General features: G+C 34.8%; 1 pseudogene across 1 annotated transcript; it reads right to left on the reverse strand.

The window, feature by feature from the left end:
• Positions 1-687: 687 nt before the first annotated feature.
• Positions 688-14,833, reverse strand: LOC143598821 (ABC transporter G family member 22-like; annotated as a pseudogene). Its single transcript, XR_013147187.1, has 10 exons — positions 13,621-14,833; positions 12,899-13,278; positions 3,863-3,930; positions 3,318-3,553; positions 2,867-3,022; positions 2,512-2,695; positions 1,822-2,124; positions 1,279-1,566; positions 920-1,198; positions 688-807 (listed from the first exon to the last, which is right to left on the reverse strand). The product of XR_013147187.1 is annotated as an ABC transporter G family member 22-like (transcript).
• Between the last annotated feature and the right edge of the window lie 674 nt (positions 14,834-15,507).

Raw genomic sequence — 15,507 nt, forward strand, 5'->3', positions numbered from 1 at the left:
CTCCGACATAACAAACTCTGACCAAGGCGGGTCACCTGCAAGTTCCGCAGGTAAGCACCCGACCACCGTTCATGTGCGCCGATGGGTTTCAACAATACGTCACCATGCCTGCGAGCTAAGGATCATCGCGTCACCGGTCATGCATGTGTGTCCCGCTGATCAACTCTGCACCGCCATGCGTGCGCTTCCGCAGATGAACAATCCGCCGCCATGCATGCGCGCCATGCACATGTTGCACTCCACCGACATGCTTGCGCGCCGCTGCTGATAGTGCACTACGCCTTCATACATCATGCGCGCAGCCGCGAGTCATCACTTCGCCACCATGCATGTGTGCCCACGAGTCACCACTCCGCCGCCATGCATGCGCACTACCAAGGATCAAGATTCGGCTGCCATGCATACGCGCCATCGGAGATCAAGTCTCCGCTTCCATGCATGCACACCGTTAAGGATCACCCACCACCTCCGCCGAGGAGCCGCGCCTCTAACTTGTTAGATCCACGGAGTCCGCTTGTCTGCACCGCGCTTGATAAAAAGCAAATTTTACAAAGTATAAAATGTCCAAGAAAGTTTATACACGTGCGAAGGAAAAACTCGTTTATAACCGCGACCCGCGAGTCAGAACTGTGATCCGCATGCACACCAAACTTTGATCTGGCTATAACTTCAAAGCGTCAACAGATTTTAATTAAAGGATGCCGCAGAAGATCTGATTCCGGTTTCTCCAAACCAGAATGTTTGTGATATAAGTTTGAGGAGTTTCATCTCAAATTCTAGCTTTTCTTTTGAAATTGCACCAATATCCTACTAACCAATGGATCATATCCAATACAACTAACCAGTGAAAGCTGGATTCGAACCTTTAAGTAATTCATATTTGAAGTTAAGGTAACCATGGTTAGGAAAAATGATATACCTGAGCTGCAACAATGAAGACAATAACCATGGTTAGGAAAAACGACTCAGCGGTTAGCCTTAAGCCCGCCATGAAATAAACTACAAGGAGAAAAAGCATTGGGAGAAACAAATCAAGTGGAAGATCACTTGTTGTTCTCGCCATAAAATATGCACTTAATCTGTACATATCAGCTGCTCTTTCTTTGTTTAACATCGCTCGTTCTTGAGGGAATGTGAAAATTGCGGTAAATACTGGAAAAAACGCCCAAAACACAGCAATGAAGAACAACAATCCTGCCTGCAAGATACAAACACAAAATAAATAATAAAGATTTTAATTATGTTTATATATTTTTTAAATTGGAAAATGTCTTGTACTTGATTATCGAGTTCTTTGGGGCTATGAACTTGTGATTGCCACCATAAAAGTCCCAAAATAACCGCGGTCACAAGAACTTGTGTGATTCTTAACCAACAGAAATAATCATGTTTTCTTTCTTTAAGTCCTCTCCGAAACAATATAGAATATTGTTCTCCCCAGCTAGCTCCCCATTGCCGCTTCATTGACTGAACATTTGACTTTATATCGCCGTCAAGTGGTACAGGAATCATAAGCTCCTTTTTTGTTTCTTCAGCCACTCGTGTCTCGTAGGCCTCCACCAAATACTGTAATACGAAACCCGAAATATTTATAAAAAAATGATTTTCAAAATTTTGATATGTAGCATGCAGCATGCTGCATAATATCATGTTGCACGGTAGTGCGTACAACATGCTACAGTGCAGCATGGTGTAGCTGCACTGCATCATGCAGCATGCTGCATTGTAAGTGCAGCCACACCATGCTGCATTGTAAGTGCAGCCACACCATGCTGCACTCTAGTATGCAAGATGCTGCATGTTGATTGATATATAACTTACATCATGTACAACTGACGGTGTTGGTTTCCCGCTTTGTGTTTCTCTTTGTGAATCTCATACCAAGTCCTCTAACTCTGGGGGAACAGAAACTTCATTCATGTTCCCGTTTGCAAGGTCTAACAAAAACTCGGCGGGATTCATGGCAATTAATGAAGAGCATCCTATTGATGAAAAATATACCATAGCTTCTGATGCTTTCCCAAAATACAACAAATTTCCTTTGCCAAGTAGGATTAGTTTGTCGAATTTGTGGAAAAGTCGACTCGATGGCTGATGGATGGTTGTAATCACTGTCTTTTCTGTCTGTAATCAATAATAAAATAATAGAGATCATGTGATTAAGGATTTAAAATTATATCGAGTTTTTTCTTAGTCTTTTCGGATTGCGTTTCATCTTAAACGAATCAAGTAATATAAAAAACCAAGTTTTGGGTTGTCATGTCTAACTCATTTAAAAACTGATGGTGTTCGAGTTGACTTGTTTAACCTGTTTAATTAAATAGGTTGACAGGTCAACCCGTTAAAACTAGAATATGAAAATAAAAAATATATATTTTTATAAGGCCAACCCACCCACCATTAACGGCGTGTTTAACCCATTAATTATAACCCGTTACAAATAGGTTTAGAAGTGTTTGTTTGTGGGTTGGCCTAACCTGACCCGGCCCGTTTTGACCCACACAAGCATACCTTAGCTATGTCTTGTATCAGTTCAATAATCCTCAAAGCAGTTGTTGAGTCTAAGCCAGATGTAGGTTCATCAACGAACAAGAGAGACGGGTTGATTATTATTTCGAGTCCGATACAAACACATTTTCTCTCTCCACCCGAAACTCCCCGAACAAACGAGCCGCCTATCATGGTACCTTGACATCTGTTAAGGTACTAGGTTAATCTCTAACTTAGGTACTATGAAACTATAAACTTATATGGATATACTTCACTCATAGTTCATAATTTTATATCTTACTACTTAACAGACATGGAGATACTTTGGTGTGGTTATAATTATTTACAGAAACCTATAACATTTAGAAAACTTTACCTTTCTAATCCAAGTTCACGAATTACATCCGATGCTCGTTTTTCTTTTTTTTGTTTGGTTAATGTCTTTGGTAGTCGTAAGAGAGCCGCGTATGTTAATGTTTCCTTGACGGTTAGATGAGGAAATAGGACATCGTCTTGAGTCACAAACCCGATCCTGCATACACATTTTACTAATTTAATGTATTCATCTTTCGCGTTTCAAAACTGATTCTCATTGTAACACTATGAGTGTCACAACTATAATTAGGAGTCATTTATTCAAGGGTGACATAAATACTTATTTTCCCTGTTGACAACTTGACATGATGTTAGATTTTAATTAGTTGTCTATATATAATTTAAAATAGTGCCCTCAAACAATAAATAATAAGATTTTTTTTTCAAATAATAAAACATACTTGTATTATTACAACTTTAAACAAGGTAATAACATCCAAAAGAACACAGACCTGCTCTTTAAGAGCTTAGAGTATGGCTGGTCATTGTAAGTGATTGAACCCTCGGGATCAGGATCGGTTAGCCTGCCTCCGAGTAAGCTTAGAAGTGTCGTTTTTCCGCTTCCTGAGGGCCCCATTAACGCCAAAACTTCCCCGGGATTCACTGCACCACTTATCCCATTCAATATATCCTTCTCTACTGTTGATGTAATTCCTTTTATTACTATCTTGTATGACACTTCCTTAAACTACATAAGTACATATCATATAAAAACAAGTAAATATATTATATAAATGATGATACGACTTATAATAACCAAAACGCGCGATTGAAACCATTTGTTATTAGTTTATATTGGTTTAAACTAGCCTCGTACACAAATATCATGGTATATGAGACTATGTACAAGACTAAACCTATTTAATAATTGGGTCGTGTTGATCTCATAGATAAACCGACAGCCTTTCGTGTCCAAATGAGAAATTAATCTGTTTGCAAACACGGGTTTGAGATGGTTTAGTAAATGGTAAACATGTTAACTTATAGAATTTGATACCTTTAAAAATACCGGCAAGGTGGGTTCGGTTTGAAACTTCCTACGCGAGCCGGCTTCGATGTCTTCAACTGTTAGAAGCATATTAAAGTCATATATGTGCTACCAAATGATGTTGTAAAATTTTAAATTCTAGCATAATTTTGTTATTAATTATCAAATCCATGTCAATTATTGTCTTTATGTGGTTTTAACCTTGTAAAGATAAAAATAATTGTAAAGAAAAAGTAATCAATTTAGTTATTGTAAAGATAATAACTTGTATCTTATGCATGTTTAATCACCCTTCAAAATTGTGTAATTGGACATGTTTATAAAGAAACTTTGTTTTCCCGGTTTGGTTTTGAGTTTAATAATTAAAAGTGGGCCCACGCAAAATGGAGAGAGAGAGAGAGAGAGTAAAAGGATCAAATTTTTGATCCAATTTGATGCATATAATGGCCCACTTTCTAGATAATAGGGATTAGGGGCCCATTTCTGTAGACATCAAAGTATACATGGGCCTGTTCAAGTAATGCAAGCAGCAAGTTGTTATAGACTTATAGTTGTACTAGTATTGTATTTGTACTACTATCACGACAAATATATTACTTATATCTAATCTTATAACATCCCGAAATTTCTAAACTAATATTAATTATACTATTTATTTTTGATGAGAAAGTTTACTCGGGTTAGCGGAGAAATAATAAATAGAGTAGGAGTTAGCATGGGTCGGGCTAGTGTTAGGTAATGTACATGGGTTATGGACTTGGGTTAATAAGGAAGGAAGATGGACCATGGGCTCAAGCCCACGATCCATAATATTTAAGCCTTAAATCACCCTTTAATCCCTTTCATTTCACATATTCCATACACCACACAAAACACACACTTAGCTCTCTCTCATCCTACTTTCTCTCTAGCCGAAATAGAAGAAGAAACCGAGCATCAACCCGAGGTAATGATAGTATGATATTGTAGAGATACAAACCCGTTAGATTTATTCACGAAACAACGAGCCGACACCGTTAAACCGTTGAAGTCACGAGATCCGGGTGGAATCGGGTATAAACCGAACCTAAGATGAGCTTAGGGATCACCCTAGCTTAGATCTGGATCGAACGAGACGAAAAACGGTGAAAACGGTGGCCAAACGAGTTAGATCTCGCTTTTCCGGCGAGATTCACGTTTTTCCGGCAACGGCGGCGCCGGAGGTTGTGTCACATCAGATGTGACGTCTGACGTCTGACAAAACCCTAACCCTAATTCGTTACGGAATTCTAACGAATTAGCGGTGATTTGTTAACGGGAGGGTAGCCAGTTCGTTATGGCAATTCGTTAAGATAGGAGGACGAACTAGAAGCAGCTCGCTAAGTGATTCGTTAAGGAGAAATGACGAATGAGGATAGCGAATCAGACCATGTTAGCTGATTCGTTACTCGTCCATTCGTCATGGCAAGATAACGAATTAGCCCACTGAGTTCGCTAAGTCAAGATAACGAACTAGGCGGTGTTTTGATAACGAATTAGACAATGTTATAATAACGAATTAGACTTAATTCGTTATAGCAAACAAGTGGGCGGATTAAATAATAATTTAAAATCGTAGTGGAAAATGTGATAAGACAGATAATGTAAATAAAATTTTTCCAAGCTGACCTGGCAGCTCGACCCCAGCCAGGGGCTCTGCCCCTTGGACCCTGCTAGGGGTTGCCGCCCCTAGAACCCCGCTGCCAGGGGCGCTGCCCCCGGACCCCCGTTCGTTGTGGGTAATAATTAAAGTAGAAGGACGATATGAGTAGTGATAGTTAATTGATTCGTATAATTGTATACAGTTAGTCGCGCACAGCTGAAGAGAAGGACAACCATTAGCAGAAGAAGTAGCTGAGATCAGATGAGTTTCTAGCCCCATGTCCTTGTTATGTTTTCGGGGCTGTGTGCATACTCGATGTGAAGTGTGAATACACTTACCTTAAGTGGTAAGTGTATGCTATAGAAGTCATACGAGGTAGTTATTATATAATGCTTGTAGGTGCGTGAATGATCTTTGGATATTGCACGTATCGCCAAGGATAGTGATTCCCAAGAGGTTGTTAGTGTGTATGTATGCTATGATGTGACTTGTTTATTTTGTAAATGATGTAATGATATGAAGTGTGTTGTAGACAAGTAGAGGTAGAGTGTGTTAGAAGTGACAAGAGCCTCGTAGGAGTGTTAGTGGCATGACGGTAGTACGTGGTAGGGTGAGCCTATACGTGACTTCGTTATTAAAGTGGCAAAGTGGCATAACGTTATACGTTATTAAAGTGGCAAAGTGGCATAACGTTAATTCGTTATTAAAGTGGCAAGGTGGCATAACGTTAATTCGTTATTAAAGTGGTTAAGTGGTAGGGATAAATATGAGGTTAAGTGGTAAGGTGAGCAGGTCAGATAGTAGACTACGTGTCTTCGGATACGTATATATTGCATGTAGTGGTTGTATGATAAGTTGCTTGATTAACTAGAACTCACTCAGCGTAGCTTACTTTTAGTATGCGCGCAGGTGAGCTGATTATAGAGTTAGCATGAGGACGGAACATGGAATGGATTGAACGGCTGGCATCTGAAGATAGACGTAAAGATGTTTTAAATATAATGTTTGTGTTATGGTATTAAAGAAAAGATTTAATGTTTTGTAACGAATGGTTGATATTTTATATTCCGCGAAAAGTTTTAATTAACTCTGATTTGTAAGAACTGTGTTTATGAGTAAATCCAATACCAAAGTAGGGCTACCGGTAACGGGGTCTTACAAATCTAACTATCCATATAATTGACCATCATAAAATCCTATGTGTCGCTCTCAGGTTGTTCCCTCCATTTTCTAGAGCCACCTGATTGCTTAATTTATAAATTGAAGTTTCTCATGCATTTGACCCGAATTCGCAGGTATGGGTCTCACCAAACCCGGATAGTCTTTAAATGGGTTATAACATCTCATTTATTTGTAAAACAATTTCATAAGCAAACAATAATTTTCACGGGTCATTAGTCTCACCAAACCCGGATAACCCTTAAACGGGTTATAGCATCTCATTTACTTGTGCAATAATCCCTTAAGTATCAAAGAATAATTTCACGGGTTATGTGTCTTACCAAACTCTAATAGCTCTCAAATGGATTATATAATCTCATTTATTGATAAACACTTTCATTATCAAAACCTAATTTAATTTATATGCTTTACATGTTCTTTGTTGCTGGTCTATCATCTCCATCGTCGGTTAACTTAATATACTACCCACCATCGTCAACTACATCAACGCCTCTTTTTTCATTAGACAAATATTTGTGTTCATGTTTGTACATTTAAAAAAATCAACATGCTCGTGTTTGTTTATGTTTGTTCGTTAAAAATCTAAAAAACTTAAACATCTCAATTGATAAAACTCAAACGTTAAAAAATATAATAACAAACTAATATATGTGTATTGAATTAAAACAAAACTACGTAAAAAAATAAATCATCATAAAATAGCAAAACGATTAAAAACAAAACTCTAAATAAACTCCCGTAACACGGGAGGATCAAACTAGTATATATATATATATACTAGCTTTTGAAACCGTGCATTACACGGGATTTGTTAAATAATAAAAATATCCATTATCTGAAAGAAATAACAAAATTATAGGTAAAAAGAAGATAATATATATAGTACAAATAATAAGAAGTTCAGAATCTCAAATTTACAAATTCGATTTTTTTACATACAACATTTGCAAAAATTGTTTTGACCAATTACCCATGGATAACTATGATAATGAGATGAAAGATTAAAAAATTGAAGAAAAATTTTAACCCATTTCTCAAAATTGTTTTTCCCATGACCTATGGATAGGTAAGATAAATAAGATGAGAAATTAGAGAATTATAAATGAAATTATAACCCATTTGCCAAAATTATTTTGACCAATGACCAATAGATAGTTAGGATAAATGAGATGTAAGATTAGATAATTGAAAAGGAAATTATAACCCATTTGCCAATATGGTTTTGTTTCATAACCCATGGATAGGTAGGATGAATGAAAAGAGAGATTATGTCAAGAATGAATGCGGGATTGCCACATCATCCTCATTATTTTCTTTTATTAGTATAGTTATATTAGATAGTTAGATACTTAGATTAGATGAATATGTAGGATAAATGAGAAGAGAGATTAGGCCGGAATGAATGTGGAAGTGCCACATCATCCTTATTATTTTCTTTTATTAGTATAGTTAGATTAGATTAACGTGCTAAAATCGATAAACTAAAAGAAATAAGAAATAACTAAACGCAAAATATATTTGACACAAGTAGAATCAAATATATATATATATATACAAATAATATATCTTTGTAAATATTACGTTAATAACTAAACGTAATATTATATATGTGTGTGTGTGTTTCTCACGTTTAGCACGTTATATATTACGTTAATAAGAAATGATGGTTTTCATTTCTTTTATTTTACTTTTTGTTTAAACTAATTAAAATATTTAACAAATATATTTTTAAATACTAAATTCGGGCAAGTGTCGACTTTACATGTTTTATTTGTCGGTTGGTTAAACAATTTTCTTAAACCTTGCTTTCTTATTTTTTATAGTTCGTCTTTACGACGAACAAAACTTTTTTTATGATTAAATAATATCCAATCGTCGCATGGTTTTATATTCGCGTTTCATCGTTTGATACTTCGTCTTCAAATATATTTTTTGACTTACTAATTTATGTTTATAAATTTGTGTTGGTATCGCTGACACTAACTGAATTTGTGTTAGCTCACAAATGTAACGTGCAGGTTATTTTGGTTCTATATATGATATAATTTGTTGTATTTCGGTATTGACGGACTTATTTCTTTGGTTTAGTTTTGATTTCGTAACTTTATACAGTCTGGTTTCGCGTTGACTTGCAACGAGTTTGTAGTTGTACTTATGTTTTTTTGTTCAACTTAAAGGTCCCGTCACAATGCGCGGGGCCCTAAATCCTAGTGATAATTATTTATGGGATGAATTTTTTATAACTTTTTATTGTACTCTTTAAAAATATTGAATTAAAAGGTTTTTCTTTTATTGATTAGTGTTAAAAGAATATAATCTACTATTATAATAAAACAATGTTTATTTGGACAGGTGTTATTCTCACAACAAGTCTCCATGTTATTTTAACATTCTATTATGTGAACACGTGGAACTCTCTCCTTCAAGTATTTTACTGTTAATTTTGATAATTGAAGTTGTGCAGTCGTAAGATGGTTTCTTCCATGATTCCAGTACATGCACTATCAGTTTCTTCTCCTCAAACCAATCGACCCCCTTTCTCCTTCAATCGACCACCCCAAATCCACCACCGGTAGTCCACAATTCAGTGTTTATCTACTAACCGAAGGATGCTTCAGTGGCATAATTGATCCTTAAGCCTAGGTTTACTCGCAAAAACCATCACCGGTGGCAACGAATCTAATCAAGCATTGGCTCCGGGAGATCAAACATGGGTGGTTCTGACGAGGTTATCGTAGGTACGTGTTTCGGATTTCATCGGTTTTTGTAGTTGGTTGTTCAGAATTCTGATTATTGTTTTACATTCTGAATAGATTTCTAAGATTGGTTGTATAGTTTTATCTAATTATCGTATACTTCGGATATGCGTAGTAACATTGTGTTTAGTATTTAGTATTGTTCTCAAATAAAAGGTTAACAAGCGGAATATACTTTGGTTCAGATAAGACTTAAATTTTTCACTTACGCTTGTAGCCTTTATTATACGAAAGTCCAATTAGGATCACCCCCAAAGGATTATTATGTACAAATTGATGCATGAAATTCCCTAATTTAAGCAGTCTGCAAGTATACCTATTAAGTTATTATTTCTTATAATTAAACAAAATACAATGGAATTTGATATGAAACAAATGTGTACATATTTTTTATTTAACAGATTCCAATGATGCTATCAATCGTCCCAATCATCTGATCTGAGGTGTTCAAACAACCGGTGCGGTTTCAAGTTAAGATGTGGCAGTGGTAGTGGGACTTCTGGTTAGTATGTGCATGTTATTCATTCAAACATAATTGGTGCTGGTCCGACCTCAGCTAATGTTGTATTTGGGTGAGTTAGTTATTAATCATTAACAAGTGTTACAACTTTATAACATTAATTGAAGAAAGTAAATGTTGTTAATTTGGTATTGTACTGATTTATGCAACAACTGTAGCACGTCTCAAAACGGGGCTTTGACTACATCTGAGTGAGGCGTGAACAAGATCTTTGGATTAGGTCAAAATGGGTTGTCGGTAACTTCACAACTTTCTGCATAAGGAACTGCTCTTGATGCATTCTCTCATTGTCTTATTGGAAGTGATATTGGGGTAGTTTGGTTACTTGTCAAATAATGGAGCTGACATATGATCTATACTCTACTTAACAAATCAAAGTAAGTTTTCTTTTGGTTATAGTGGCATTATTTGTAATTTAATTGAATAGATAGCTTCGAATAATATAAAATTGCATATTTGCATGTTTTTAGGCCACATTATAATGTGAATTGGCGATTACTTTTGTCAATGGTCAAATAGTGTCCATTGACCTATCTCTTTTCACATTATCAACAACCATGGTGGGACCATAATCAACTTAGGAACAACTCTGCATAGCTTTCTAAAGATGCTCTTAAACCTTTTATGGATGCTTTAAGTTGTATAGGTCATAGCCAGGTTTTGGAATTTGACTAATGGTCAAATTGTAATGTTGGTATCTATTTGATTCTGTTTCTGCAGATCTCCTAATCGATTTCACAATCTGTATAGTCGCTTATTTCGAACCAAGATAAGTGTTACATAATTACCTCAAGGTTTCTCTTCCATACCAATTAATTCTCAGCATTATGATATAACCATTTAAGTAATAATCTAAATTGGTGGACTTGGGTTGTGCTAAAAGCTTAAGCGGATCAAATATAAAGCTTTAGCTCAAAACTGATGACTGGACCAGATTTTATTTTTGTTTTTCCTTTCAGAAATCTCAATTACTAATTCAGTTATTAGTTTAAACCTAATATATTCTTTATTAAAACATCATATTTTTTCATATTGATATTCACGACAAATTTATAAAGTATTAATCTATTTTGTTTAAATTAGTTTTAACATTATCCTATTATTGAAATCGGTTCCAATAGTGGATCATGATCAGTTTTGAAAACATTTGTTATGAGAATTAACTAATCAACTGTCGCGATTAGTTTTGTTGTAATAATGATGCGAATGAAGTTCTGGTATTTAATTTTAGTTTACGGGTCAAAATTTAAATTTAAAAACGAGTCAAAAATTGTCGTTTTAGTAAACAGGTCAAACATGTTATTATTATTATTAAATGGATCAAAATAATCATTTTTAGTACGCTATTGTTTTTATAATATTCAACTGGTTTAAATTTGTGCCATTGATTGGGGTAATTTGTTATGGTGTATGTAGGACTTTAGCAAACAAGCCTAAGATACTATTTTTAGTGAACATGCCAAATTATAATTTTGGTGAACATTTTTTTAATTTAATTTTTTACTACTTATTTTGGTCTTTCAGGTTGATATTTATTTTGACAATGTTTAATGCCTTTGTTTTGGGGATGTATGTTTTAAACGTGTATGAATGAATGATCCTGACAGTAAACTTTATATTTTTTTTGCATTGCAATCTCTAAGTGATTATTGGGCATCCTCATTTTATACTTTGCCAAACTTGAAAATTGTATGAGAAAGGATTCTTGAATTATTGAGAGAATTGGCTATAGATCTCATTACTTATGTCACTTATGCATGTTATCATTTGGTTTTTATTTATGTATATTAGCTTTTACTTATGTGCTATTTGATCCTTATTTGATGATTTCTTCTTGTCAATATATGCTAAGGATAATTGATTTTTGTTAATTCAATTTTTTTTAGCCAATCCCGTGAAATTCACGGGTTTATAACCTAGTATTACTTATATGACAAATTGAAGGTCGTGACACAACAACTAATAAGAGAGGATATCATGGCACGTTTAGTACAATTCTCTACGGGGTTGAAAAGTAAAAATGTATTTTATAGGTCTAAAGACATTTATTATGGAATCAATTTAAAAACTCATATATAGCTAACCTTTTATTGGTATTTTGATTTAAATTCATTAGTTAATCTTATTACTAATAACAAAAATAAAATAAAATAAAATAAAAATAACAAATCTATCTAGAAAATTAAGAAAATAACAATATTAATCGTTAAGTCACTTTTAGCTGCCTTTTTATTCTTTTGCCGGCCAAAAAGTTTGATAATATGGGACCATGTGAATTAGACAATTGCAAGGTTATCTTCATTTTCTTCCTACTACGATGAGTAACCCTGCCCTTAACGCAATCTTTTGAACCAGGCTGGCATTTGAACCGATGGCTTCACTGGTTCAAACGATAAAATAGCTTGAAACCAAACTAATTGTTTTTCGGTCATAAGTTCATGTGTTGTGGGAGACTACTAGTTAAAACGTCACATAGACAGGAAAACACTAACTAAGCAATCCTTAATGTATTGTGGGCTAACTAGAAATTAAAAAAAAAAAAAAAACTTTGATTTATGCATTTGAGGATGAATTCCACTTATATCATTCAAAACGTTAACACATTAATAATGAACAACCCCCCCCCCCCCCCCCCCTCTCCCAAACCAAGAAGCGGGGTGGTGTGTGACGTTAACATGCCTACTTGACATGAAAACGCTCTGGACGTTTATCCACAAGGTTTAGTCAAGGGAAAACAACTAATTTGACCATGTCACCACCTTATGTCAAGGACATGTGGCATGGCTTTAATTGCTTGTATTTTAAGCCACTAAAATCGATTGGTGTTTTAAATCATACACTTTATGTCAAGGACAAGTGGCCAAGTACAATATCACACATTCACATTACTTTCTAGTCACGTCATGCATGTTTTCTCATAATGTAAAGTTATATGATTAATAAAAAAGATAGAAAAAAAAACTTACGAATATCATCACCACTAAAAGTTCTTGAATCAGCAGTATCATCAGGAGGCATAGTGAATCCCGTGAACGAGAACGAAAACCCTAAGCTCGCACTCGAAGCTCGGCTTAAAGCGGCCCCACTACCAACCTCATCTAGTTCAAATTTCATTTGATCACTTCTTGTCTTTCTAATGTGTGTGCCACCACCACCACTTCGTCCTGGTGACGCGAGCACCATTTGTCTGCTAGACTTTCTTGAATGGGACCCGACGCTAGGGGTCCCACCGCTAGGGGTGCCACCATTTTCTCCACCGCCAGAGGTTTCACTTAACATTTGAGCTAGTTGGTCGGATTGTGTTCTCCATAAACCTAAATTAGAATTTTGTTTCTCCATGCTTTTCCTATGTTGGTGATCAATAATAACATGTCAATGACATATATAAAACACAATAAGATAAAGAAAGTGTCTACTTCTTTTAAAATGACCAAATTAAAAGAAACTTTAATGAAAGACTATTTGCACTTGAAAGAGTGTTTGTGTATATATATATATATATATATATATATTATGTATATGAAAGGTTCATGTTTATATGAACATGAGTGTGGCGGTGTCCTATTCTTGTTATTTAACATATTCTTTAAGTTGTTTAAGACAGAGTAGTTCAACAATATTAAAAGAAGTTGATTATATTGTACCCTAAGACATGGTGTTGTATGAATATCATAAACTCTTTACTTACCAAGAAAAGGAGTCAAGATGAGGGAGAGAGGAGACCAAAGTGAAGTTGAGTTCACTTGCTTTGTTAAGGTAGTTCCAAGTTCCAACTATATATCCCCTTTTATATCAAAAAAAGATACCAATTATAATTATGTGTAAAAGACCCAATTGCCCCCACTCTTTACATTATTTTAAGACAAGAAATGAAATCATAACATCTATGATTGTGAAAGTAAGTTTAACACGACATATATGTATAGATATTGATAATAAATCTATTGTAACGTCTTATGTCTAACATAGCTGTATTCATAACTTTTCGATTACAATTGCCCGTACACGTGTTAGTGACAAAATAATTGTTCGATTTTGTATAATAAAACATCTATTGTAATATGTTACGTCTAACATAGTTGTATTCTTAACTTTTCGATCACAATAGCCCGTACACGTGTAGTGACAAATTAATTGTTTGATTTTGTTTTATGTTTGCGTTCGTTTGACGAATTGGCAATTTTGTTTTTTCGTGATTAGTTTTAAGATCGAATAGTTGGCTTTTCGTACTTTTAGCATTAAATTTGGTAGGGATGGGTGTGTAGCCTATAATAGAGATGAAGGTAGAAAGGTACACAAGCCATGGATCTCTTAGTATTTGCTTGCCCTCATATCATGAGGCCTTGATTCATTCTGAAGTTACCTTTTTCATAGGGTACCAAATATATTTTGGAATTTTCCTTAAAATCATTGCAGATACACTCATACATCATCATCATAATTAATTTATCATCATTATCATTTATTTCTATTAATTTAATTAATAGTCAGATTTTGAATACTAATATTTGAGTGATTTTTTTTAAACATAACATGTTTTTTTTAATAATTTTTTTTGAATTGTTTAAATACCAAACTTATTTTTGTGAAACAAAAGGTGAATGATTTCTATAAAGTGACATATACAAATCTTTTATGAAATGACACGTGAATTGCTAATGTTTTCACCTTTTTTTTGACCTTCTATTTCTAGAAAAGAAAGAAAAGGCCGTATCTTTTTCCCTCTAATCTTAATTCTAATCTCTATGGTTAGAAGTGCACGAACCGGGTATTTTCAGGAATCAGAATCGGGTAGGAACCAGTTTCCAGTATGGTCAACAAAAATCAAAATAGGGTCCGGATGGGAACCAGTTTTTGTGTATAGTCGGGTATTTGACCGCGACTTTGACCGGGTTTTTTTTCGGGTTTCGGGTAGGGTATGGTCGGGTTTTCACCGGTCCGGTTCCACCAGGACCGGGTCGGTTCCGGTTCCGGGTATAGTTATGGAGAAACCCAAAGCCCGGTTCGTCCCACGGGTAGGGCAGGGTTGGGTCCAATGCCAGGTAGGAACCGTCGGGTTAGGTCCTGAACCGGTTTTTTTCACCTCTACTATGTGTGATCCACATAGAGTGATGTAATGATTTGGTTTGAAATGGTTTTTGGTATTCTTAAAGGTTTCAGATATTTATACATCCTTTGAATTCAAACACTCATCATATTCATATGAAACCAATTAGCTAAGCTAGAATAGGGTGATGGACCCACACAAAGGGGTTCAAATGTAGCATCCCAATATCCAACCTAATTTTGCTCTATTAAACAACGTATAAAATACATGTAATTTTCATATTTGTGATAATAACTCGTTATCTTTTAAATTGTTCAAAATTTTAATTTAGTGAAGTGACAAACTTAATTTAAACAACGTATAAAAAATCATGTAATCTTATTCTGACTAGTTTGTGGTTACAAGTCACTATATTAAAATGCATTGTTAACAACTTTCTTTTAAACACAAATCTAACTATACTAAAAATTTATTACATTATTTTTTACGGGATTTGAACCTACTGAAAAAGCAAAATTTTATTCAACA

Source organism: Bidens hawaiensis, unplaced genomic scaffold (genome assembly GCF_021521415.1).
Source record: "Bidens hawaiensis isolate Kalapana, Puna unplaced genomic scaffold, B.hawaiensis_p1.1 tig00050867_1, whole genome shotgun sequence".
Classification (NCBI taxonomy): domain Eukaryota; kingdom Viridiplantae; phylum Streptophyta; class Magnoliopsida; order Asterales; family Asteraceae; genus Bidens; species Bidens hawaiensis.